This window comes from Pristiophorus japonicus, chromosome 2 (genome assembly GCF_044704955.1).
Source record: "Pristiophorus japonicus isolate sPriJap1 chromosome 2, sPriJap1.hap1, whole genome shotgun sequence".
Lineage (NCBI taxonomy): Eukaryota > Metazoa > Chordata > Chondrichthyes > Pristiophoridae > Pristiophorus > Pristiophorus japonicus.
This window is the reverse complement of record NC_091978.1, coordinates 319,881,006-319,907,427: the sequence shown is the minus strand read 5'-3', so window position 1 is coordinate 319,907,427 and position 26,422 is coordinate 319,881,006. Positions and strand designations below refer to the sequence as shown.

The 26,422-nt window shown below is 42.9% G+C and overlaps 1 protein-coding gene and 1 pseudogene across 2 annotated transcripts in view; one reads left to right on the top strand and one right to left on the bottom strand.

The window, feature by feature from the left end:
- afg2a (AFG2 AAA ATPase homolog A) overlaps positions 1-26,422 on the bottom strand; it is a 594,246-nt gene that overhangs the window by 195,025 nt on the left and 372,799 nt on the right. The gene's annotated exons all lie outside the window — the stretch shown is intronic.
- Positions 1-26,422, top strand: part of LOC139228211 (RLA class I histocompatibility antigen, alpha chain 11/11-like) — a 127,140-nt pseudogene that overhangs the window by 49,469 nt on the left and 51,249 nt on the right.

Below are 26,422 nucleotides of genomic sequence, written 5' to 3'. Positions count from 1 at the left end.
CAAGGAAGCAGAGTGCCGGAGACAGCGGTTTGCTTCCTTTGAGGTGCGCACAATCCCAATTCCACTTCGGGGCAGGACTTTTGGGCCGGATGGTCTGGAAGATTACCGCTCCCAATCAGGGCGAAGGGCAATTTTGCTCCCAAAGTTTAAAAAAATCTAAAGATTTTGGTAACATTCATCCACATAGAAGAGATTCCTAGCTGCAAAGATCAGTTAAGCTTTTTTTTTTGGCCTTGTTAAAAATGAAAATTATCCTTTCTGATTTACGAAGGTCACGAGACCGGTATCATGATTTTAATAACCCCAAAACAGCCTTCCAAAAATGATGATACTTCCTTTTGACCAATTACAAGCAAAGCCTCATCTCCAATGCTGAATATCAATGGTAACTAAGGACGTGAGCCACCTCTTTTAAATGAAATCAGAAAATAAAATTTGGCAATAACAGCAGCAATCCAGTCTGCACTGTTGGAACTTGTTATACTTTTACAGAGACAGAACCATAATTACGTATCATTGAATTACTGATTTATACACAATATATCTGACTATGAGCAAGCATGAAATGCCAAAACTCAGGACATGCACATGCGTGTGTTTGTTTATACTGTGTGTACATTTGCATCAAACGAACATACTGGATAGAAAGATCTGCTCCAAAGAGAAAGTGGTTTTTTCTCTATTTATGCCTGCACAGACAGAACTGCAAGGGGAAAATCACCTCAGGAAATGTGAAGTTTGTACAGGTATTCCAATCTCCTGCAATTCATTTCTTTTTTTATTAAAGAAAAAAAATACATATATCTAGTTTGTGAAACACTGTCAAATTTTTCATACAGTACGTACAGAAAAATATACTAGAAACTATGCACCATTTTGGGCTTGGGGTAATTTGAGCGCGGTCGAGTCTGCTTGGGTCAGCAAATATCAATAGGGTTTTATCTGTCTGCAGGCTTGGGTTCTTGCCTTATGCGAGGTACTAGGAGAAAATTGCTAGTTCGTGATCCCATTCTGACCTTTTCTGGGTATGTGTGCAAGGTGGCTGACATGTTTGAACTACAAAAAAGGGGCTTTAAATTGACACATGGTAAAGGGCGCTATTTTGCAGATCAGAGATACATATGGGCTCTATTTGGCAGCTTTTAACTTGCATTAGGTTTGATTACTTCAGGATTAAATTGTAAATTGTGGAGTATAGTTTATGTTTGTTTAAGTACAAGGTGAATTCCATTCTCTGCATGGTTCACCATGTATCTACCAGTCCTAGCTCATTATATCGCTGTTGGGATTATTATGCCTCTGTGGCGAGCCTTGAGACATTTTCTAAAGTTGTTGTTGGTGTTCTGGCTGCTTGCCCTGGGTGGCCCATTTCCGCTGGAAATCTATCCAACTATAGGTGGGGAGTTCAGGTCCCCTCTCACAATCATTGTGCCTTCATTGTGTGGGTGGAGTCAGAAGAATTGTGCTGTGGGGAATTTGGGAGAGTTCAAGTTTGGCACATACATATTGAGCAGTATGAATGACATAATGGTGCGAGAGTTGTCTCTGGGATAATCATCTCCAAGGTGAAAGGGTTATTGGTATGATCCAACTTCTACTCCTGAGAGTAGAAGGCTGCCACTGTTTTATCCAGCTGAATCCCTGATTCAGTGTCAGCTGTGGCTCAGTTGATAGCACCCTCGCCTCTGAATCAGAAGGTTGTGGGTTCAAGAACCACTCCAGAGACTTGAGCACAAAAATCTAGGCTGACACTCCAGTGCAGTACTGAAGGTGTGCTGCACTGTCAGAGGTGCCGGATGATACGTTAAGCCGAGGCCCCGTCTGCTCTCTCAAGTGGACATTAAAGATCCCATGGCACTATTTCGAAGAAGAGCAGGGAAGTTATCCCCGGTGTCCTGGCCAATATTTATCTCTCAATCAACATCACTAAAACTGATTATAAGAACATAAAATTAGAAGCAGCAGTAAGACATATTTCCCTTTGAACTTGCTCTTCCGTTGCATAAGATCATAGCTGATCTTTGACCTCAACACTTTCCTGCCAATTCCCATATCCCTTGATTCCCCAAGAGTTAAAAATCTAACTATCTCAGCCTTGAATATACTCCACAGCTCTTTGGGGTAGAGAATTCCAAAGATTCACAACCCTCAGTGAAGAAATTCCTCTTCATCTCAGTCTTAAATGGCCAACCCATTATCCTGAGACTATGCCCCCTAGTTCTACACTCCCCAGCCAGGGGAAACAACCTCTCAGCATTTACCCTGTCAATCCCCTTCAGAATTTTATATGTTTCAATGAGATCACCTCTCATTCCTTTAAACTCTGGAGAGTATAGGCCCAATCTATTGAATCCTCATAGGACAACCCTCTCATCTCAGGGATCAATTTAGTGAACCTTCATTGCACCACCTCCAAGGCATGTACGTCCTTTCTCAGATAAGGAGACCAAAGCTGTGCACAGTGTGGTCTCGCCAAAGCCCTGTACAATTGTAGTAAGACTTCCTTACTGGAGTCCAACCCCTCGCAATAAAGGCAAACATGCCATTTGCCTTTATAATTGTTTGCTGTGCCTGCATACTAACTTTCTGTGTTTCCTGTACAAGGACACATAAATCTCTCTGAACACCAACATTTAATAGTTTCTCACCAGTTTTTCGATTCTTAAAGTGAATAGCCTCACATTTCCCCACATTATACTCGAGCTGCCAATTTACTGCCCACTCAGTAAATCAGTCTATATTCCTCGGCAGGCTTTTTGTGTCCTCCTCACAGCTTAATTTCCCACCTAGCTTTGTATAGTCAGCAAACTTGGATACATTGCACTCGGTCCCTTCATCTAAGTCATTAATAATAGATTGTAAATATCCGAGGCCCAAGCACTGATCCTTGCGGCACCCCACTATTTACAGTCTGTCGACCGGAAAATGAACCATTTATCCCTACTTTTGTTTTTTGTCTTTTAACCAATCCTCTAACCATGCTAATATATTACCCCAATCCCATGAGCCTTTATCTTGCGCAGCAACCTTTTATGTGGCACCTTATCGAATACCTTTTGGAAGTCCAACTATACTATATCCAGTAGTTCTCCTTTATCTACCCTGCTAGTTACATCCTCAAAAACTGAATTTGTTAAACACGATTTTCCTTTCATAAAACCAGGTTGACTCTGTCTAATCATGTTATGATTTTCTAAGTGCTCTTTAATAATGGATTCCAGCATTTTCCCGATGACTGATATCAGGCTAACTGGCCTGTAGTTCCTTGTTTTCTCTCTCCCTCCTTTCTTGAATAGCGGGGTTACATTTGCTACCTTCCAATCTGCTGGGACTGATCCAGAATATAGGGAATTTTGGAAGATCACAACCAATGCAACCACTATCTCTGCAACCACCTATTTAGAACCCTAGGATGTAGGCCAACAGGTCCAGGGGATTTATCAGCTTTTAGTCCCATTAACTTCTCAAGTACTTTTTCTCTACTGATAATAATTACTTGAAGTTCCTCACTCTTATTAGCCCCTTCACTTCCCACTACGTTTGGTATGCTTTTTTTTGTGTCTTTTACTGTGAAGACAGGTACAAGGCTGGAATTTTCCAGGGGGGTCAGAGAGTGTGATCGGTTGGGTGGGAAAGTGTTTTCTTTGACAGCGGGTTGGAACCACGTGCCTTTCCCAATGTCGGGTCTGTCAATGCTGAGTAAACCCGACAGGCAGCAGCGGGGACCCAATTAATCTCATCAGCATCTGGTTGACAGATTATTAACAGGCATTTTTAACTTACCTTTTCACTTTAACTTCATGGCCACGGGAACCACGTTGTTCGGGGACCACAGCTGTCAGCCTGAGACTAGAGTTCAGTGCCCATTGCTCCAGCTGATTACTTGACAACTTCAAATGTACAGTAAAAGCTCCCACCTGACAGATCATAACTTTCCTCAGCCACAAGCTGTATCTCAGTCCATTTCCAGCACAGATTCTGCAGGCTTTCCACTTTCCATCCAGTATCCCCTCATTGGAAGAACTCTCTCATCATTGACAGAATGTTTCTGTCATCTCTACTTTACCTGCCATCTATTCCATCAACATTATACTGTCTTACCTTGGTCCTTTATACTGTCTTACCTTGGTCCTCAGAATTCAACCATAATCAGCCTCAACACCAGCAGCACCAACAACAACCTACTCCGCAATCACTTGATGCTGCACAGGACAGACAGCATCAGCACCCAAGCACATTGCTGCCCGGAAGGTCAGGGATGGCCTCGCCATGGCCAGATTTACTTCAGTTGACCCTGGCTGCCACATAATGCAGCTGGTTGACACCACCCCACACCAACACCATAAAGCATCCCTACAATGTCCAAGACATTCCTTTCACACTCATCACCATTGGGGGGTACCGTTATGTTTCACCATTCACTGCAACTCACTAAGCCACTTCCAAAGGTGAACACAAATCTGTCCAAGAATGGCAAGTGTTGAAAATAAAGGTTTCAATGTTTGACACCAGATTAACAGAAACTTTACATGAACATTGGATAAAACACCCAAGTGGCTATCCTCGTGTGTTGTCAGTTGGTATGATTGCACTATGATGAGGGTGAGTGTGAGGGGTGGTTAGTTAGATGAGGATGTGATAATGTAGATAGAGAGGGATAGGTGGAGGTGCAAGGTAAGTTGGTGTGAGTAAGGATGTGCTAGAGTAGGGTAGGGAAGGCAGAGTTTTGGGGATGTGATGAGAAGCACAGAAAGATGAAGGCAAGTGTGGTTTTGTACTACTGTTTCATAATCTAATGTACAATGGGCAACCAGACTGCATTGGTGTTCTGGGGAGGTGTCTTCCGCCCATCGGAAGGGAAGCAGACCTCCCTGCGTGCTATGACTTCCTCTATAAGCATATGGAGAGTGTCATGGGAGAATTTGGGTGCAGCCCTGCACCTCTGTGCAGTCATTGTCAGTGTTTACATTTCAATGCTGCAGAATACTGACAGCACAAAAGTCAAAATAAAGTTGGCCATGGTCCTTTTAAGGAAACCAGCTGATCACGTCATGAAATGACATCACTAGACCCTCTTCTTCTAATTGGACCGGCAAACATGCTGGGTGGACTTAACATGTCCTATCAAGAGAAAATCATTCTGAACAGCGGGACGGAACCAGCTACGGGTCGGGACCCACCACCGACGTCGCCCGCCCCGGACCTGCTGAGGTGAGCAACATCCCGGCCAAAGTATTTGTTTAAAGTCCCTGCCATATGTAGGTACCTAACATACGTAGGTACCTAAGGTGATAGCTCTGACCACACTAACAATTCCTGACAGAACTCTCGTCAAGAGCCCAGAAATTCAATAAAAAATGGAAGTTATGGCTCCCTCACAGCCTTCTCTACCTTTCCGCCTTCTTGCCCAAGGCTAGTTACTGGCTTCCACATCTGCCACCACAAGAGCTTCAGCCACCAGCACAGAGAACCATGCACAAGCAAATGTCTGTCGAATCAGCTCATCATCTTCATGCAAAACGTGATCTGCTGGCATCCAGCTCTTAACATTACCGTTCAAGGTGCTGGGAAAACTCTTAACGCTAACTTTACATGCTAACCCGCTTGCCTCAGCTGCTCTATGTGCTCCTACTATCATCCAGAATTAACACCACACATTTAGAGGAAAGGGCTAGTTCTGAAATGTGCTCACCTCTTGAGATGTTACTGGCAGTCCCTCACAAGTAGAGTTCCTGAAATATCCCTCCTGTACAGGAACACCAGGGACCTTGCTACTGGAGGCATTGAAGAGACATCTCCACCCCACACAGCAGACAAAAGCATAAATGTCACTCCCAGCAAAAGCAACTGCTTTTCCAAAAGAGGATACAGATCCCCACCACATGATTCCTGAGCCAGAGTCCAGATATGTACCCCATACCAAAATCTGCTTCAGCAAATTCCATGCAGGGGACCTAGAAAAAAATTGCTGCTGAAAACATCAAATACCATAGGTACATCAGAAATAACCCATTCAATGTAGAAATATAGCTATATATTTAGTTTTAAAAAAGCTCTGAAATGCAGTTAAACAAATTTAAACAAAATTAAACTGTTTCTAATTAACTATTTTGAACATACTTGGAATCATTATAATTCTGGTAACCCCTCATCTCCCCTTTCCCTCAACCACCTATATTAGTTGGCAGTGCTAAACTGGGGTCAGTAACGTAGAACTTGCTCCTGTCTCCTCTGTCATGCCATATGGGGAGCATAAATAAGTACATTCTTCACTGTCATCATGGCAAACCTGTTTGTTCGGAGAGGAAGAATATAATGTTTGTAAGATCATGTGCCGTGACATGATGACTCATTTCAACACTATTTATCTTGTATGTCTGAAAACAAATGAACAGAGTTTTGCTCAATATATTTTACTGAAGACTGTGCTCCTTTAAAGTTTCAGTATTCCTATTTGCTACTAAAAAACATTTGCAAACAATATGTCAGAACTCCAAACCTAACTCAAAAGTTATTTAATTGCTTATATTTTGTCATCTAACATTACAATCACCGTTTAGAACTTTATGACTTTATTCCCCTTCTCCAACTCTTCATCCTTCCTTGCCACAAGGAAGAACTTGCAATTATATAACTTTTTATCATACCCTCAGGACGTCCCAAAGTATGTTACTACTAATGGATTACATTAAAGTGCAGTTATTGTTGTTATGTAGGCAAATACGTCAGCCAATTTTCACACAGTAAGGTCCCAAACAGCAAATTAATGAATAACCAACCATTTTTGGAATAATGCCATGGTATTTTTTACCTTCACCAGAGCAAGAAGTTGAGTCCTCGGTATTATAGATTTTGGGTCTGGTCTTGCATATTCTCAGTTACGGTGGTGCTGGCCACTCCAAGTAGTTTGAAGTGTCTTGCGCATGGGGTGTGTACATATTGCCCAATAACTAACTATACAATAGTGTAACCTAGGGGTGTAACTGCATATTTGCGTCTTTCGCATGTGTACTTCTTTAATCTCTTCGAAGGCAGACCAAGAAAATATTTGGTAAAATGAGGCCACATGCAAATTGTTAACAAAAACAACTTGCATTTATATAGTGCCTTTCACGTAGAAAAACGTCCTGATGCATTTCACAGAAGTGTAATCAGGTAAAAATGGATGCCAAGTCAAAGAAAGAGATATTGAGGAGTGAACAAAAGGTATATTTCACAGCGAGTGAACATACAGTGCAATAGTTACAACCAGACTCACTCACTTAACGCAATCAGTACAATTTCCTTTTCTGAAAAATACAGTGTGATGGATTTCGCAATAGCCGTTGATTATAATTGCACTTATCCATAGACTTTTTATGGGCTTTTGCACTATAAGTTTGGAGGTTTTGGTCAGCCAACTATTGAAAAAGTGCCCTCTACAGGGGACCTGGGATCTGTTTGAACAGGGAAAGCAACTGTGCATCTCCTTAACCAATCAGATTGAAGAATCGTTAATGAGCAGTGCAGAGTCTGAACCATGAAGTGTCAGTTAGAATAGTGAATTCAATGTCAAATCAGGTACAGAAAGCAAAATAGAGGGAAAAATAGATTGGATTAAGAGAGAGAGATAAAACAGACTGAAAGAAAAAAAGTTTAAAACAATTATTTAAATTTTATTATTTTTTTAAATCTCCAATAATAATTAAAATCTGAAGGAATGGACTCCACACTTGTTAATGTTAATTTTCAGGACCAGGGAGGTTGTTTGGCTGTTAAAATGGTACTTACACTGTCATGGACAAGTCCTAACCTTTTCTGGCGAGTTTATAATCAGGTAGATACTGTAACTTGGCGCTGTTCCATGTCTTTCAATGCCGAGTCTCTGAGCAAGACACCATTATCGCACAGCTTCTGGAGGAGCATGACATCTTGGACAGCAATGTCCTGATTTACACATTTAACTGTGCATATGAGGTCTCTGGAAGTTGCTGTCTGATTACATGTTAATAACGGTGAGCACTGCTCGTCTCAACATGGCATGTAAAAGACATCTGGTAACTAGTTTTCAAACCCATTTTCTGTTTAAAACTTCTAAATTGTGTGCATAAAGATGAAGAAAGTTGGGATTTCTAAACCTCCCCCCCCCCCCAACCCCATCAAGAAAAATGCAGAATTGTCAAGTACAAGTTCTGTGCTATTGAACATTTATCAGCTCCCTTACTCCAGTGGCTTAGTGGGAAAAAGGCACTACAAACTGAATTGCTAAGTCCCATAGACAAGAAGGTCTCAGGTTCAATACTGGGTCTTTGCTTATGTCAGCTGATCTCAGTTAAGGCTATTGTAACAAAACTAAAATTGTCCACCAGCTTCTGGGCTCAGAAGACAGAAACTGAGCAAATATTCACACTCATTGTCATTATCTGGTGAACCGACATAAAAGTGCACATCAGTGGAAGTCGAGTAAAGACACGATTGGGCAAAATCGTGGAGTAGCCAGACAACGTCCACCATTTAGCTTCACATATGTTGAGAGGAGCTAGAGGATAGCCAGTACTCAGAACTTTCAAGAAATGAGGGGAGAAAATTAAATAGGTGTTTTATGCATCACCAGCACTGACCTTCCAACCTGTCAGAATAAAAGAAACTTGCACCCTGATATTCAAGGGGAATGTGTGGGGAGAGGTTGAAAAACCCGACGGGGACATGCAGATCCTGCTGAACTTAACAAAAGGACATCATTATCATTATCAGTTTTCCGCCCGGCAGACGGCTAAATTGACAGCCTGGTCGAGTCTTGGAGGGCTGGGGGGAGGTTGATGATCGGGTCCGGGGGTGGAGGGCTGGGGGGAGGTTGATGATCGGGTCCGGGGGTGGAGGGCTGGGGGGAGGTTGATGATCGGGTCCGGGGGTGGAGGGCTGGGGGGAGGTTGATGATCGGGTCCGGGGGTGGAGGGCTGGGGGGAGGTTGATGATCGGGTCCGGGGGTGGAGGGCTGGGGGGAGGTTGATGATCGGGTCCGGGGTGGAGGGAGGTAGGATCAGCCGCCATCGGCTGGAGGGAGGAAGAGGCCAACGGGGCTGGAGGCGAGGAGGTCGGCGATTACGGCAAGGGTGAGAGACAGACTGCGATCGGCAGAGAGAAGGCTGAAGGCTTCCATGAGGGGTCGGGGGGGGGGGAAGCACTCCTGTGCCTCCTAGCACACAAGGAGTGCCGCGAAAGAGACTAAACCTTGTGGAGCCGACAGCTCCCGCCTCCCTTTCACTGTCGGATTTCCCAACCCCTGGGAAACCCGCGCGGCATTTGTAAAAATTTAAATCGGGCTCCCAATTGCACTATACGAACCTGATTTAAATATGTTGATTAAGTGTCCCGCCTCTCCACAGCAGGGCACCCGGACCCATGAAACCCACCGCCGTAAAAATGGCAACAGACACATACGCGGCTGGTTGGGGTCGCATTGCCCATTTTGTCAATTGTAACCCCGCTCCTGACCCTGTCCCACTCGTAACGGATGGGTTAATATCGCGGCCTTGATGTTCTGTAACAATCTGCAATCCTATCGCTGTACAGAGAATGACATGACTCGGCAGATGTCAATGAATACTCCTCCATTCCAGCTAGTTTAAAGGCTGCTTGCTGCACAGTACAAGTTGCCTTCGTATATTTCTTATCTTTTCAGCATAATGATTGGATTTGCTGACTCCTTCCCTTTAAAAAGATGGAGATCACAAAAGAAGCACCTGGAAAAACACGGATGTGGCCTCTTTCTCTTATTGTCCTACTAGCCAATCAGCTTCTTTGAAAGTCAATGCCCCTCAGCCACAGGAATGCCAAACAATTCTTTTCAGGTACCTCAGACTCCTTGTCTCACATTTCACACGCCAGGAAGTTCCATTCACAAGACCTTTGCATGTACATGTCTGCACCAAAACAATGCAGTGTTCACAGCAAGTTTTCTTTTATATATAATGAAAAGACCAACACAATTAAGATCAAGGGAGACAATTAGTCAAGAAATATAGAATGTGGTAAACTATTAAGGAACTTTTTACTAATTTAATAAAAAAATTGCTTTTTCTTTTAGTAACCGACATTATAATTCAACTTACTAGCATATTATTAAGTTTAAATGTGACAGAAATAGCTTCAAAATAATGCAGCACATTAAAGAGCTCACGTTTAAAGATTGAGAAAATAAGAGATGTCGACAACATATTGAAAGTTTATAGTGCACGTTTTCTAAAAACAGGTTATCCCAAGGGCTGAAAGATTTAAGAGACATCCTCTGTAAAACTCTGCTAAATGTAATAACTTAAAAAATGCAAACCTGAAAAATACATACAAATACTTTCTTTTCAATTCAGCGGTCAAAGCTTCATAATTTTATTTTGCCAGTGTTTTTTTTTTCCAGCTCCTTATGAAGTGGCCAGTATACATGTGTGAGCCTTAATAGCAAGTATTGGCAGGGAATTAAACTGTTAAGAGCATCATAGCCAAGTTCTATACTGTCCTCACCCAACAACTACATACGTGCAAGAGTCCTAGGATAGCAATCAGAAGTGGGAATGCTGATCAACTTTCCCCTCCCAAACCCAGAAGCACTGAGACCAATTGCAGCATCCTTACTGCTGTTCTGACTGAGATGGGCTAACACGGCACAGATAGACCAAATATCAAATCTATGATCCTCTTGGCCCGTATGGCTGAACTACTTGCTCAACCATGTGAAAAGCAAAACTGAACAGTGAAACATACAAAAGATCAATCTTCAACTTGCACCACGGAGGGAGTTCTGCTTGTGAATTAGATCTTGCATAGTCAAAGAGTTAGTGATACTATCCTAAGGCTCAGGTTTATTTAACATTCTTCCTTATTTATTCAAACTCCACAATGAATTATGCTAGTACCAAAGACAGAGACAGATGTCTCCATGGTTAATGTTAATATTGTGGAACCACAGTAAATCATTTATTGCTTATTGTTTTGTACTGTCAGGTTACGACAGTAACACTTCACAATAGAATACCCCATATATCAGCTTTGCAGATACATCAAGAAGAAACCTTTTCACATTAGCTGATGTCGTGGTAGTAGTATAAACAGAACGTCCTTCAACTTTCCTTACTAAGGAATAACGTGAAATATATTCTACTACTCAGTGCACTGGATGTTGTTTAGCGATGGGCTTACCTATTGTTTTGCTACCAAATCAAACAAATAGCTGCCTGAACCAACAAATGTCCTTAGTTCTAGTGACCGAGAACGCAAAGGCTCTGTGAACATTAATAAAAATGATACTTCCTTTCAAAGGAAGAAGCGTGCGGTGACAGATAAAATTTCGCCATCATTATTTCCTGAGATAAATGAAACTCAGATACAATCTTTGGCACGAATTTCAGATATGGTCTATCCTATCCACATGCCAAACTAAGTAAGGTGGGTCTACCACTGGAGCATGAAGCTTACTAACACTGCGAGCTCAAATAAGTGCAAGCAGAGTCTTAAAGTTAGAAATTAAAATTGCAAGAGGGTGCACGTTCAAACTGAGCTAACATGCAATGCAAAACAAAAGTAATTGGCCGGATTATATTTGTCCTGCTTTTTGTGGACAGCACATACCTGGGCAATATTCTACTTTGCTAGATAGATGCCAGTGTTGTAGCTGTACTCGTACAGCTTGGGATAGAGGCGCGGCTAGTTCTGGAGCACACGTCTTCAGTACTGCATCCGGGATGTTGTCGACGCCCATAGTCTTTGCTGTATCCAGTGCACTCATCCATTTCTTGATACCACATGCAGTGAATCGACTTGGCTGAAGACTGGCTTCGGTGATGATGGGGACTTCAGGAGGAGGCCGAGATGGATCATCCACTGGGCAGTTCTGACTGAAGATGGTTGCAGCCTTGTCTTTTGCACTCATCTGCTGAGCTCCACCATCATTGAGGATGGGGATGTTTATGGTGGTGCCTTCTCCCATTAGTTGTTTAATTGTCCACCACCAAAAACCAAAAATGAATAAAAGCCAAAAAGGGTAGTATTAAGGAGGCTTTAAAGGAGGAGAGGGAGGTGGAGAGGTTTAAGCAGATGCCAAAGGGTACATCCACACAGTTGTGTGATAGGAGGCCAGAGTCGGAGGAATACAGAGTTCGGAGTGGGATGGTGGGGGTAGGGGGTCTAGGGTTGGGAGCTGAAGGATGTTGTAGATAGGTTGGGCAAAGCCATAAAGGGATTTGAACACGAGGTTGAGATTTTTAAATTTGAGGTAATGGAGAGTCGGGAGCCAATATAGGTCAGCAAGCACAGGGATGATGTGTGTGCGGGACTTGGCACAAGATTTAATATGGGCAACAGAGCTTTGAATCAGCTGAAATTTATGGAGGGTGGAGGATGGGAGACCAGCCAGGAGAGCATTTGAATAGTCACGTCTGGAGGTGACAAAGGCATGGATCAGGGTTTCAGCAGCAGTTGGGCTAGACAGGGGCAGAAGCAGGCAATTTCATGGAGGTGGTAGTAGATGGTCTTTGTGATGGAAAGGATGTGCGGTCGGAATGTTAACGATGTGAACAATGTGGTTCAATCCTAAACAATAGCTGTTGTGGGGAAAGGAATCTAGGTTGGTGGCGCTAAGCTTGTGACAGGAGTCAAAGATAATGGCTTCAGGCTTCCCAACATTTAACCGGACAAGATTGTGGCTCATCCAAGACTGTATGCCGGATAAGTATTCTGACAGTAAAGAGGCAGTGGAGGGGTTGAGATAGATGGTGGAGCTGGGTGTTGTCAGCCTATATTTGGAAGCTGACCCATGTCTTCAGATGATGTTGCTAAGGGGCAGCAGCAAGTAGATGAGATGTGATGAGTTCCCTGATCAGCTTTCACATACAAATGAATAGAATAGGGGAAGACCACAGTGACTGTTCAGTTTGACAGATTAGAATGCTCCAGTGGCTTGGCGGGCGAATGCGCCACAGGCAAACATCTGTTGCAGGAAAGACAGTTAATCATCATCATCATCACAGGCAGTCCCTCGAAACGAGGATGACTTGCTTCCACGCCAAAAACAGATGAGTTCACAGGTGTTTCAATGATATTCCAGATCCCGATCTACATCCTGAAGGGTGGAAGATGCCTGTACGTGGATTTTTTTTTAACATGTGATGGCCGTTGCACCCCAGCCACTACACGCACTTGACAGAGCTAGGTCTTGGTTCAGTGGCAAGGGTTAACCAAGACGCCTGGAGACCAGCTCCACTGCATGGACCGAGTGCGCACACATATCGCAGTGTGGGCTAGCCTGTGCTGCCCCTGGCTCTTCTGGGCCCCGATCACATCCCTCTACGAACTCTTGTTGCTCCTTCGCCCTGACCTCGCCGCTCCTGCTGTACCTGCCTGCACTGCAATCAGTTAAGCTGCATCACTGGATGGTCTTTCAACATTTTGGGTGAAGTCTCTGGACAGAAATTTATTTTCTCCTGGGTTGAAGCCCATTTCTCCATTGGCTTCTCAGTTTTTCTGTGACTTTCAACTTTGCTGTCGCTTTCTATTGAGATTTTATTCTCTGCTGGACTGCTTCTATTCCAGTACTTCAGTTTCCTGCTCCTCTGCTGGAAATGTTTCACTCTATGCTGAGCTAGCTCTGATCTTTTCTGTTGGCACCTGCTATATCAATGCAAGGTGTTGTTGTTTTTACTTGAAAGTTTATGAGGAGCAGCATGTGGCACCTTCAACGAAAAGCTCACAGGAAAACTTCAACAATTTAGTGTCACAAATATATTTGGTTCTCTTGCTTTACTTGATTTGGTGTATTTGAAACAGTTGGATTTAAGATGAGGAACTTTAGACAGCAGGATTTTACATTTGCTTTTTCTTTTTCAAGGTTGCCATGTAATGGACAGGAACCCTCTGTTGCAGCCATTTTCTTTACTGACAGTAGCACAGTACTATTATGGATATTATTTAACATTTCAGTTCTTTTTTTATATGTATGCATATTTGACTGAAAGTTTATTAACGACATAAAAAACAAAGTTTTAAAGAAATTGTTTCAACATGAATATAAGTGCTTGAATAAGTGACTTCCTGCCCTCAGTTTCATTTTCCAGCAGGCGAACTATGACAAAAAGTCTGTTCATCAAGTAGCTGGATGGGCTGGCAGTGTGCAGCCTCCAGCACTCCTCAGTCACAAAGAAAACAGATGACAACAGTAACAGATGTTATAGGTCTTTGAGCATTTCGATTTAGTTGAAGCAGAGAATATTCGAAAACACCAGCTTCAATTCAGGCTATAAAACTGTACTTGTTAGAACAAGTGTTCACATTTTTATGGTAAATTCAACAATTCCACATTTACAGGGAGCACTGGTTGGAGATAAGTACACAATGATGTAGTGCGATTCTCTACCCCAGATTATTTTCAAGCGTAGAATCATTGAATTTAACCTTTTATTCTCTTCACTTGTATTCACTTTTATTAGATAGGCATGAAATTATCTCCTATTCTGTAAATCTTAGAAATTAGTAAAACCAGCAATTTTAATGATTATCATTATTTTGTGAATAACCCTTTACAATTTTTTTAAATAGTGCCCATATATTCTTTGTATTTTATAACATCCTATGCCAGCTGTTGTCTTTCTTTTCATGAAGGTACTGTAGCTTCGTTAATTTTTGCTCAAACAATGGGGCCAAGTTTCGGCCTGAGTTGCTCCTGTTTTTTTGGAGCAACTGGTTTAGAATGGAGTATCTTAGAAATTGCAATTCTCGGCATTTAGTTTGCTCCAGTTCCAGTCAGAACAGTTTCAGTTTGGAACAGATTTTTTTTTTCAAAAGGGGGCATGTCCGGCCACTTACGCCCGCTTTGAAAGTTTAGGTAGTGAAAACTTACTCCAAACTAACTTAGAATGGAGTAAGTGTAGATTTTTGTACGCTCAGAAAAACCTTGCCTACACTTAGAAAATCAGGCATAGGTTACAAATCAGGCGTAGGGCATGGGGGGGGGTTTAAAGGGAAGTTTACAAACATTAAACACTTCAGTTTTACAAATAAAGAGCCATCATCAATAATAAATGATAAATACATCAATAAATCAACCAATAAATCAATCCAAAAAAATTAATTAAAAAAATTTAAAAATCAATAAATAAAAAATGTTCTACTCACCGACTGTAGCACCGGGAGCCCCCTCCCTCCCCCCCTCAGTGTCTCTCTCTCTCTCTCTCTCTCTGTGTCTCTCTCACTCTCTGTCTGTCAGTGTCAGTGTCTCACTCTCTGTCTGTCAGTGTCTATGTTTTTCTGACAGCGAGGGGAGGGGAGGAGGAGGGGGGCGGGGGCGGGGAGGCGGGGGGGGGGAAGGAGAGGGAGGGGTGGAGGAAGGGGGAGAGGATTGGGGGGAGAGGAGAGGGAGGGAGGGGGGGAGAGGAGAGGGAGGGAGGAGGAGGAAGAGAGGAGAGGGAGGGAGGAGGGGGAAGGGAGGAGGGGGAAGAGAGGAGAGGGAGGGAGGAGGGGGAAGAGAGGAGAGGGAGGGAGGGGGGAAGAGAGGAGAGGGAGGCGAGGAGGGGGAGGGGGAGGGAGGCGAGGAGGGGGAGGGAGGCGAGGAGGGAGGCGAGGAGGGGGAGGGAGGCAAGGAGGGGGAGGGAGGCGAGGAGGGGGAGGGAGGCGAGGAGGGGGAGGGAGGGGGGAGACAAGGAGGGGGAGGCGAGGAGAGGGAGGGAGGGGGAGAGAGGAGAGGAGAGATGGGGGGAGAAGAGGGGGGGTCGTCGGAGCGGGAGCTTAGAGGGGGGGGGGGTCGGAGCGGGGTCCGGGGGGAGCTGAGGGGGGGGAGATTTGGGGGGGGGGGGGGTTTAAGAGAGTCAGCTGGAGCTGGAGCTGGACGAGGGAGGTGCAGCTTGATCCTCGCAGCTCCAGTGAGGCCATTCTCCAGTGAGGCCATTCGGCCAGGGCTAGGGGCTGCGTGCTTTGGGCCCCTCCCACACAGTTTTGGGCACCTGGAGCTACTGCACATGTGCACCCACTCTAGCGCGCCTGTGCAGAGGTACCTGGATCTGCCCCCCACAGCTCGTGCTGCGCTGCGCCGAGCTGCAAAGGACCTGCAGGGAGCCAGAGAATCTGCAGGTATTTTTTAGGCGCACTTTCGGGCGCGAAAAACAGACGTCCAAGTCGGGGCTGCGCCGTTCTAGGCGCGGCCTGAAACTTGGGCCCATTATCACCATGAATAAATAAAGTAAATTCTGGTGTTTGCAACAATAAAAGAATATTTGAATCAGAAAAATAAGTTTGCAGCAACACTGCACCTGGTGTGAAACTAAAGTGCTGTGAAATGCCTCCTTTATAAGGCCTTGCACCACTGGCTACAATGTGATGTCAGTTTGCCGATTCAAGGCTGAGTTAAGGTACAGATCTTGCATTAAAAAAATGTGCCCTTTTAAATCCACATAAAATAAATAGCACAATTGGCCTATAATACATTTAATTGTGATGCGAGATCATCCTTTACTCCAAATCCTATGAGTATTAAAATAGAAACAGAAAATGCTGGAAATACAAAACAGGTCAGTCAGCATCTGTGGCGAGAGAAACAGAGTTAACGTTTGAAACATTAACACTGTTTCTCTCTCCACAGATGCTGCCTGATTTGATGAATATTTCGAGCATTTTCTGTTTTTATTTCAGATTTCCAGCATCCACAGTATTTTGCTTTTCTCCTATGAGTATTTAGAATGGTTACAGCACAGTAGGAGGCCATTCGGCCCGTCGAGCCTGTGCTAGCTCTCTGCAAGAGCGCTTCAACGAGTCCCACTCCCCCACCCTTTCCCCGTAGCCCTGCAAATCTTTTTCCTTCAGGTACTTATCCAATTCCCTTTTGAAAGCCACGATTGAGTCTGCCTCCAACAAATTTTCAGGCAGTGCATTCCAGATTCTAACCACTTGCTGCATAAAAAAGTTTTTCCTCATATCACCTTCGGTTATTTTGCCAATCACCTTAAATCTGTGCCCTCCGGTTCTCGACCCTACCGCCAATGGGAACAGTTTCTCTCTACCTACTCTGTCTAGACCCTTCATGATGTTAAACATCTCTATCAAATCACCTCTCAACCTTCTCTGCTCTAAGGAGAACAACCCCAGCTTCTCCAGTCTATCCACGTAACTGAAGTCCCTCATCCCCGAAACCGTTCTCGTAAATCTTTTCTGCATTCTCTCCAAGGTCTTCACATCCTTCCTAAAGTACGATGCCCAGAATTGGACTCAATACTCTAGCTGAGGCCAAACCAGTGTTTTATAAAGGTTCATGATAACTTCCTTGCTTTTGTACTCTATGCCTTTATTTAAGAAGCCCAGGATCCTGTATGCTTTTTTAACTGCTTTCTCAACCTGCCCTGCCACCTTCAACGATTTGTGCACATATACCCCCAGGTCTCTCTGCTCATGCACCCCTTTAGAATTGTACCCTTTAGTTTATAGTGCCTCTCCTTGTTCTTCCTGCCAAAATGTATCACTTTGCACTTGCTCTGTTAAATTTCATCTGCGATATGTCCGCCTATTCTACCAGCTTGTCTATGTCTTTTTGAAATCTATCACTATCCTCCTCACTATTCACTATACTTCCAAGTTTTGTGTCATCTGCAAATGTTGAAATTGTGTCCTGCACACCCAAGTTCAAGTCATTAATATAAATCAAGAAAAGTAGTGGTCCTTGTACCAACCTCTGTGGAACACCACTGTATACGTTCCTGCAGTCCGAAAAACCACCGTTAACCACTTCTCTCTGTTTCCTGTCACTTAGGCAATTTTGTATCTATGCTGCCACTGTCTTTTTTATTCCATGGACTTCAACTTTGCTGACAAGCCTATTTATCAAACGCCTTTTGGAAGTCCATGTACACCACGTCAATTGCATTGCCCTCATCAACCCTCTCTGTTACCTCATCAAAAATCTCAATCAAGTTAGCTAAACACGATTAGCCTTTAACAAATCTGCATTGGCTTTCCTCAATTAGTCCACACTTGTCCAAGTGACTGTTAATTTTGTCTCTGATTATTGTTTCTAAAAGCTTCCCCACTACCGAGGTTAAACTGACCTACCTTTTTTTGAACAAGGATGTAACATTTTCATTTCGCCAGTCCTTTGTCACCACCACCATACATAAGGAGGATTGGAAGATTATGGCCACTACCTCTGTGATTTCCTCCTTCACTTCCCTCCGCATCCTAGGATGCATCCCATCCATTCCTGATGACTTAACAACTTTAAGTACAGACTGCCTTTCTAGTACCTCTTTATCAATTTTTATCACATCCCTATCTCCACTAACTTTTCTTGCACTATGACTTTGGCACCATCTTCTTCCTTGGCGAAGACAGATGCAAAGTATTCATTTGGCACCTCAGCCATGTCCTCTGCCTCCATGCATAGGTCTCCTTTTAGGTCCCTAATCGGCCCTAACCCTCCTCTTACTCCCCATTTACTATTTACATGCCTATAGAAGTCTTTTGAATTCCCTTTTATGTTAGCTGCCAATCTATTCTCATAAATCTCTCTTTGCCCCTCTTATTTTCTTTTTTACTTCCCCTCTGAACTTTCTATATTCAGCCTGATTCTGAACTTTCTAGTTCAGTCTGATATAGCCTGCTAGATTTCATTTTAGTGCACAAGACTCCCTCGTAAAAGGTCTGGGGCAGGTTACTTGATACATCCATCCAACAATTCCTTTTTTCTGAGTGATAACAAAATGAAAAGCGAAGATGCACTGGGACATTCAGGCACCTACAACACTGTACAAAGGGGAAAACCGTATCCTAGTTTTATTTTCAATCTCTTTGCTATCTATCATCATCGTGATTCATGCAGATGTTGCAATAAAAACAAATACACTGGAAGCTGCAGGTGAAATTCAATACTGAAAGAATAGATGCAATCAACATTAATTGTCCACTTTCCCATACTATCCTTACTAGCCAATTTTCTCTCAGCAACTCCACTGTACATAATGCACAGCAAACAACACTGTATAAATCAGACCATTCTGCCAATAGGTTATTGATTATGAACCTAGAGTGTATAATCACTCTAATTCAGCAATTTATCTGTGAGGGGGGAGGGGTTAGAAGAGAAATAAATCAAGTGTTTTCTTCAAGCCTTCTGGTCAGATTTGTGCCATGGAAAAAACATAGCTGACTGAGTGCAAGGTAAAAAGCCTAGTCACAAATAAATATTATAGAAAACAAAATCCACTACCTAATCTACCAACAAAAGATATTTAACATACTAACAAGTAAAGGGGGAGGTTCTCACCCTCAGTATGTTTCTTATAAAAATAGTTACAATGAACATTTGTCAACATATTGAGTGGTGAGTGGTTGGATGGAGTGGAAAGGAAGACTTGTACAACCTAATGTTAACATCAGTCGGTACAGCCATTTAACTCTGCAATAATGTTTATGTCAACTGCTTGTGTTACTCCAACTCCCTTGCACTGTCAGACTCAGTAACTCATTTTATCCAATGGCCAGTGACATTTGTTAGCTAAACAAGTAAATACAAAATACAGCCAAAAATGAATAGGAAAAATCCCCAAAAGGATAAATACATCAATCAGAATTCCATGAAAAGGATTTGAAGTCTGTAAGATGAAAGTCTCAAAGTTCAAGATTTTAAATCCTGAATCTATATCTACTTTATTGTCAAATTGATGTTGCACTGCCATGCCAGAGTTGGTGTCATGGGTTGAATTTGGACATGTTCTGAGCATCATCTTTTCTACACATAGCATCATCAGTGAAATGGTTCACATGGAAAGAGAGGAGAATTTGTATTAGAAAATTCAAGATTAAAAAATTCAAAACACTGAATTTCAATTAGCGAGTTTTGTTAGTTACTTTAACAAAAAAGAGTATACAGCAAGTTCAGGGTTTTACTTTAATATCAACTGTATGCAAATCTTAGAAACAATAGTGTAGCAGTGGAAAAAATACAGCGTAGACTTGCTGAGATGATACAAGTGATGAAAAGATACAGTTAAGAGGAGAGACTTATAAAAACTTGGGCTGTATTCACTAGATCGACTAAAGTGAAGGGCAAATGTTCAAAATTATGAGACGGTTTGTGAATGTAAATAGTAAAAGATTATTTCCACGGGTCAATGAATTAATAACAAGAGGGCATGAAATCACGATTGGTACTAAAAGCTTAAAGGGGCAGCAAAGGGTTATTAGAACATGGAATGCATTATCACATGTGGCTACTGAAGCCAAATCCAACATGGCATTCAACAAAGCAATGGACAAATGCGTAAAGAAAAATATTAAAATATAGAGAATAGGATAATAGAATAAGAGACCTAACATGGAGTTAATACTGATACTTTTATGATGGGCCAAATGATCTCCTTCTGAATCGTCTATTATTCTATGGTGTGAAGTGTGCACATGCACACACGCACACACACACACACACTTTAATATCAACATGGTGAGAAGGGAAGCGTAATGTAGTGGTTTGTCATAGAACAGAGTTGGCAGTCAAACCAGGTGTTATATTTTCTTCATATAAACTTCAACTTAGGCTTAAAATAGATGCAAGCAAAGAAACACTGGAGAACATTTACTCTATGTTGTACATATAACAAAATTATAATTGGGCTTATAAAAGCTGAGTTTACGATTTTGTTACACATAGCCCACAGAGGAAATCTTCCTCAACTATGTCTAAGCATGATCACCATTTGTTGGTTCCAGGTCTGGTTACTAGGGCACATCGGCCTAGATTTTCGCCGACTTTGCGACTGGGTTTTCGCCGCGATTTGACTCTCCGCGGTGAAAACCCGCTCGCAGGGATCCTCAGTGACCTCTTTGCAGCGGTGCTTTCACGTACCGCCGGGGAATGGAGTGCTGACGTGAAACGCCGCAGTTTGCGTTACCGTCGTACTTTCGGCTCTCTTGGGACCCGTACGCCATGCCCAGAATACCGACAGGGTCAAACCTGTCGATTCAGTCCTGCCAGCAGCGATAAGTTAAAGGTAAGTTAAAGTTTTTAAAAAATTATTTCTCAGCGATTTAGCAGGTAAGGGTTTTTTTTGAGTGTTTTGTGAATGTTTTTTGCACTTTTTTGTTGTTTTTTCCCCCTCCCAAGGTTTCGCTTGCAGCACTACCGGCCCCGGACTAAAGTTGCCGAAACTCGCAGTTTGCGCCGCGACTCCTTGTGCAATGGCGACTTTACCGACGTAAAGGCACAACAAGCGATCCCCAGGTGGGCAGAGGAAACCTTTCAAGATTACCCTCAAAGTCTCCTTGATAAAGTGCAACATTCCCACTGACACCTGGGGATCCCTGGCCAAAGACCGCCCTAAGTGGAGGAAGAGCATCCGGAAGGGCACTGAGCACCTCGAGTCTCGTCGCCAAGAGCATGCAGAAAACAAGCGCAGGCAGCGGAAGGAGCGTGCAGCAAATCAGACTCCCCACACACCCTTTCCTTCAACCACTGTCTGTCCCACCTGTTAGAGACTTGTAATTCCCGTATTGGACTATTTAGTCACCTGAGAACTCACTTTTGGAGTGGAAACAAGACTTCCTCGATTTCGAGGGATTGCTTATGATGATGATGAAAGGCCGAAAGTTAAGCCTAAAAACGGTAGCACAACGGAAACTGTAATTTTGGCGTAAAACTATTGTTTTTGCTGAAAACCGAAAATCTAGCCCGATCATATCAATACTTTGCCGAACAAAGCCAATTCAGTCACTGGCTTTCTAGTGGATAGAGCTTACAACAATGTGGACTGCGCGCAGTCTGTGGAAAGAATACGCTTGATGAACCAAATGGTCTTTTCTCATTTGTGCCTTCTTATGCTTTGTTGTTAACAACAGGATTGCCCAAGAATGCACAGCATCTGGAACACAACATGAGATTCCTTGAATGTCAGATAATTTGCACCTTTCCTAAATGGTGCTAGGTTGCACTCAGAACAAGGCAGGAAGATAAAGACAAACTGTTCAGGCTCCATGAGGTAACTTAGATGAATTTTGTGTGTTTGCTTAGTACAAAATCCAATTTTGGTCTGAACTAAAACATTTACTGACCAAAATTATTTGTTTTTAATTATCTCCTTTTACTTGTCCACAAGAAGCAATTACTACAATACACCCTCCTTCATCACCAGGATAGATAAGCAGAGTTATGCACTTCCTAGTGACTGCCCTCCTTCCTCTGATCCTAACAAAAGCACAGATAGGCCACCTAATCATAGAACTTGGGATGGGAACAAACAGAAAGAAGTTAGTTAACCTAAACCTGATTCCAGGGCTTCCATATGCGATATAATGTTGGCTATTTGACCGTTACTTGATCCAAGGGGTCAATATTTTGAATCATTAAAAAAAACTGAAACAGACAAACGCGGACAGGTCATTTTACTGTTACTGGCCAGCTTCTCTGGCTGATGCTGTGCCTCACCTTACCACACTGCTTCGGTGCAACTTGTACGGAGTGTGGCAATAGCCTTGCGCCCATGATTCTTTCACATAACACAGTCATACATGCACATTTTAGTGCGATTGACTCTAGGAGAATACATATCAAGTGATTCACTGTTGCTATTCTCATCTAACTTAAACTTTGGGGTAATTATTGAGCAACTAGTAATGTTCTCTGAACACAGATATTTAGTTATAACCTTGAACTTATTCCCTGCAATATATTATTTCACACACTAAATTTATTGTAGCCTAGAAATTATTATTGCTATTTCCTTGATGCCTTAGTGGGTAAACACATACCAGAGAGATCTCATGTTTCATTCCCTGGTCTGTGCTGAATTAGCTGATCTCAGCCAGGGCAGCAGTTATGGCACAACAGTTGGCCTCAGTCCCCTGGACTAAGATAAGGAAAAATAAGGCAGGGTTCACAATAAAAAACAGTGACGCCTGCTGAAAACTGCAGGCGTGTTTTCTTTGGGCAAGAATAGAACCAGGGTTGGCGGTAATGCCTTCTACAGTTGAATAGTTGACTCAAGTGCTTCGCTGAGCAGGCCACATTGTTTGCATGCCAGACATGAGACTCCCAAAGCAAGCGCTCCACTCAGAACTCCTTCAAAGCAAATGTGCCAAAGGTGGCCAGCGGAAACATTACAAGGGCACCCTCAAAGCCTCCTTGATAAAGTACTACATCCCCACCGACACCTGGGAGTCTCTGGCCAAAGACCGCCCTAGTGGAGGAAGTGTATCCGGGAGGGTTCTGAGCACCTCGAGACTCATCGCCGAGAGCATGCAGAAATCAAGCGCAATCAGCGGAAAGAATGTGCGGCAAACCAGTCCCACCCACCCCTTCACTCAACGACTATCTGACCCACCTGTAACAAGGATTGTGGTTCTCGTATTGGACTGTTCAGCCACCTAAGGACTCGTTTTAAGAGTGGAAGCAAGTCTTCCTCGATTCCGCGGGACTGCCTATGATGATGAGTTGACTCAAACATTAAGAAAGGTACCTAGGTGAGGTGCCAGAGAGCTGCCACTGCCCGAGAGTCATCGCTTTCAGGAGAAGAGGAAAGTAAGGCAGGGGGAAGGAAATAAATGATTATTTCTTCAGATAAATTTCAGTATTTCAGCTGTGATTATTATGCTGTTTCTCTTGAATATTGAGCTCATAAATGCAGCTTTTCAGGACCCACGGATCTTCATATCCAAATCCAAGCTCCGTGGTGGAAGCACAAATTTGTAAAATCTACTCCAATACGTAAAACAACACAATGCAAAGAACAGTACTTACTCAAAAACTAAACATGCATTTCATATTTCTGCAAGATTAGAAACAAGTAAATGATGAAAATGTTCCAATCTGCATCTGAAGAATTGACTCCAGATACTGGCAGGAAGTTCTCGACATGGTATGTATTATGTACAGAAATCACCATGGAAAATGATCAGGCATGGAGGGCATTTTTAAAAGTGGATACTCAGCACATTATTTTCCTGCACACAATGATAAATGGTCATTCACCTCACTCATACTTGCTGAATGAGAGATATGCGTGAGATATTATACTCTACGCTTGTTATTCTGACTGAACTGGACAGGCGAGATGCGGGAAGAATGTTCCCGATGTTGGGGAAGTCCAGAACCAGGGGACACAGTCTTAGAATAAGGGGCAGGCAGTTTAGGACTGAGATGAGGAGAAACTTCTTCACTCAGAGTTGTTAACCTGTGGAATTCCCTGCCGCAGAGAGTTGTTGATGCCAATTCATTGGATATATTCAAGAGGGAGTTAGATATGGCCCTTACGGCTAAAGGGATCAAGGGGTATGGAGAGAAAGCAGGAAAGGGGTACTGAAGGAATGATCAGCCATGATCTTATTGAATGGTGGTGCAGGCTCGAAGGGCCGAATGGCCTACTCCTGCACCTATTTTCTATGTTTCTATCTGTTGTGGAAGACAATGCGATTAACTTAAGTTGCCATATTTCAGTGATAAATGCACACAATTTACACCATGTTCTATGGTACACACACAATAGAGTGCTATATACAAACTTCATTAGATTGATGTTTTTCTTTTAATAAGTCTTGAGAGGAAGAAAAACCTACCCATGCCAAATATATCTATTTAACACCATCATGTGATTTTGGCATCTTTACATTTCAATGCAGGTACTGAGAAGCTGTCCTTTTCAAAGTGACTTTGCATTACAACAGACTGGATCTTCATCACACCCGGATGTTGATGTAAACCTATTCCCTGAACCGCACTGATATGAGGATTATCAAAGCACCACATCAATTCTGCACTGCCTGCATAGAAAATCAAAACCCATAAAACATGATGGTGCTTTTGCAAAACTAAAAAGAGATTTATGGGCTGAGATGGGGAAGTGTGCTGCAGCAGCAAGATTAAATCATTTCATATTTATTGTTCTGAATAATACCAGATAAATGAAGTTGTCACTGAACCATTTGCAGCAATTTTCCAAAGTGTACCTGACCGTCATGGTAACAGATTGTCTTGTTTTGTCACGAAAAGGGAAATATCATTTAAACCTCAAAAGCTGGACTTCAGTATGCAAAGACCAAACCTACACAGCCAATAACCAAACTCCTTAATTAATGAATTTCAGAATTACTGTTGTAAATGCCTTAGTGTAGGCCAGACTAGTAATAACACAAGTTATCAATTTTAGGTTGCATTTGGTTTTTTTCCAATTGGGCTTTTAAAAAACCTTTAATGCTCAGATAAATTTAAACTAAACTGTTCTCTGAGTTAACCGCCCAAACAAAACAGGATAAAACTTTTATCTGAAAAGTCTCAGCAATATTAGAAAAATAAAATGAATGAGTTAGTACAGACTTCTTAGTGATAACTGAATTTGAGATTCAAACACATAGCTTTGCCTATAAATCAGTAAACTGAACTCAATAACTGGACAGCCTGAACCTGACATTGAGAAATTTTTTGACTTAGTAGAATTAAAATGTGTTTTTCCTTTGCTGTACAACAATAAAACAAGTTAGTCCCAAACCAGATCCTACACATTATTTAATTGCTAAAGTGATCAATAGAATGTCCTTCTAAATAACCAAATGGGCCAGATTACTATCACAACTAATTTGCTTGCCTTTAGACTTAATTAAATAATGGAGAGTACAGAAATGGAAAATCTAATGGACTAAAACCAGTCCACAATGAGGCCTGTTGGTGCCTGTTATTTAGCTCCTTGGTTGGGATCAAATGCAGTGCTCTCTATATCATGGAGGGGGTTTTACGATAACATAATGGTTATGTCATCGTCAACGAATCATACCAACGTCCCAGACTCCTCCATTACCATCCATGGTTATGTCCTTTCCCACCAGCAGAACAGACCCACCAAAGATGGCGCCACAGTCGAGTGACCCTGGGAGTCCTCAACATTGACTCTGGACCCCTGGCATCAGGTCAAACTCGGGCAAGGAAATCTCATGCTGATTATCACCTACCGCCCTCCCTCAGCTGATAAATCAGTACTCCTCCATGTTGAACACCACATGGAAGAAGCACTGAGCAAGGGTACAGAATCTACTCTGGGTGGGGCACTTCAATGTCCCTCACCAAGAGTGGCTCAGTAGCACCAATACTGACTGAGCTGATCCTGAAGGACAAAGCTGCCAGACTGGGCATGCGGCAGGTGGTGAGAGAAACAACACAAAATCTACTTGACCTCCTCCTCACCAATCTACCTATCGCCGATGCATCTGTCCATTACAGTATTGGTCGGAGTGACCACCGCACAGTCCTTGTGGAGGACACCATGCGTCGTGTTGTGTGGCACTACAGATTCAGAACAGATCTAACAGTTCAAAACTGGGCATCCCTGAGGCACTGTGGGCCATCAGCAGCAGCAGAATATTATTCCATCTCTGCAACCTCATAGCCTGGCATATCTCTCACTCCTCCATTACCATCAAGCCGGGGGATGAAATCTGGTTC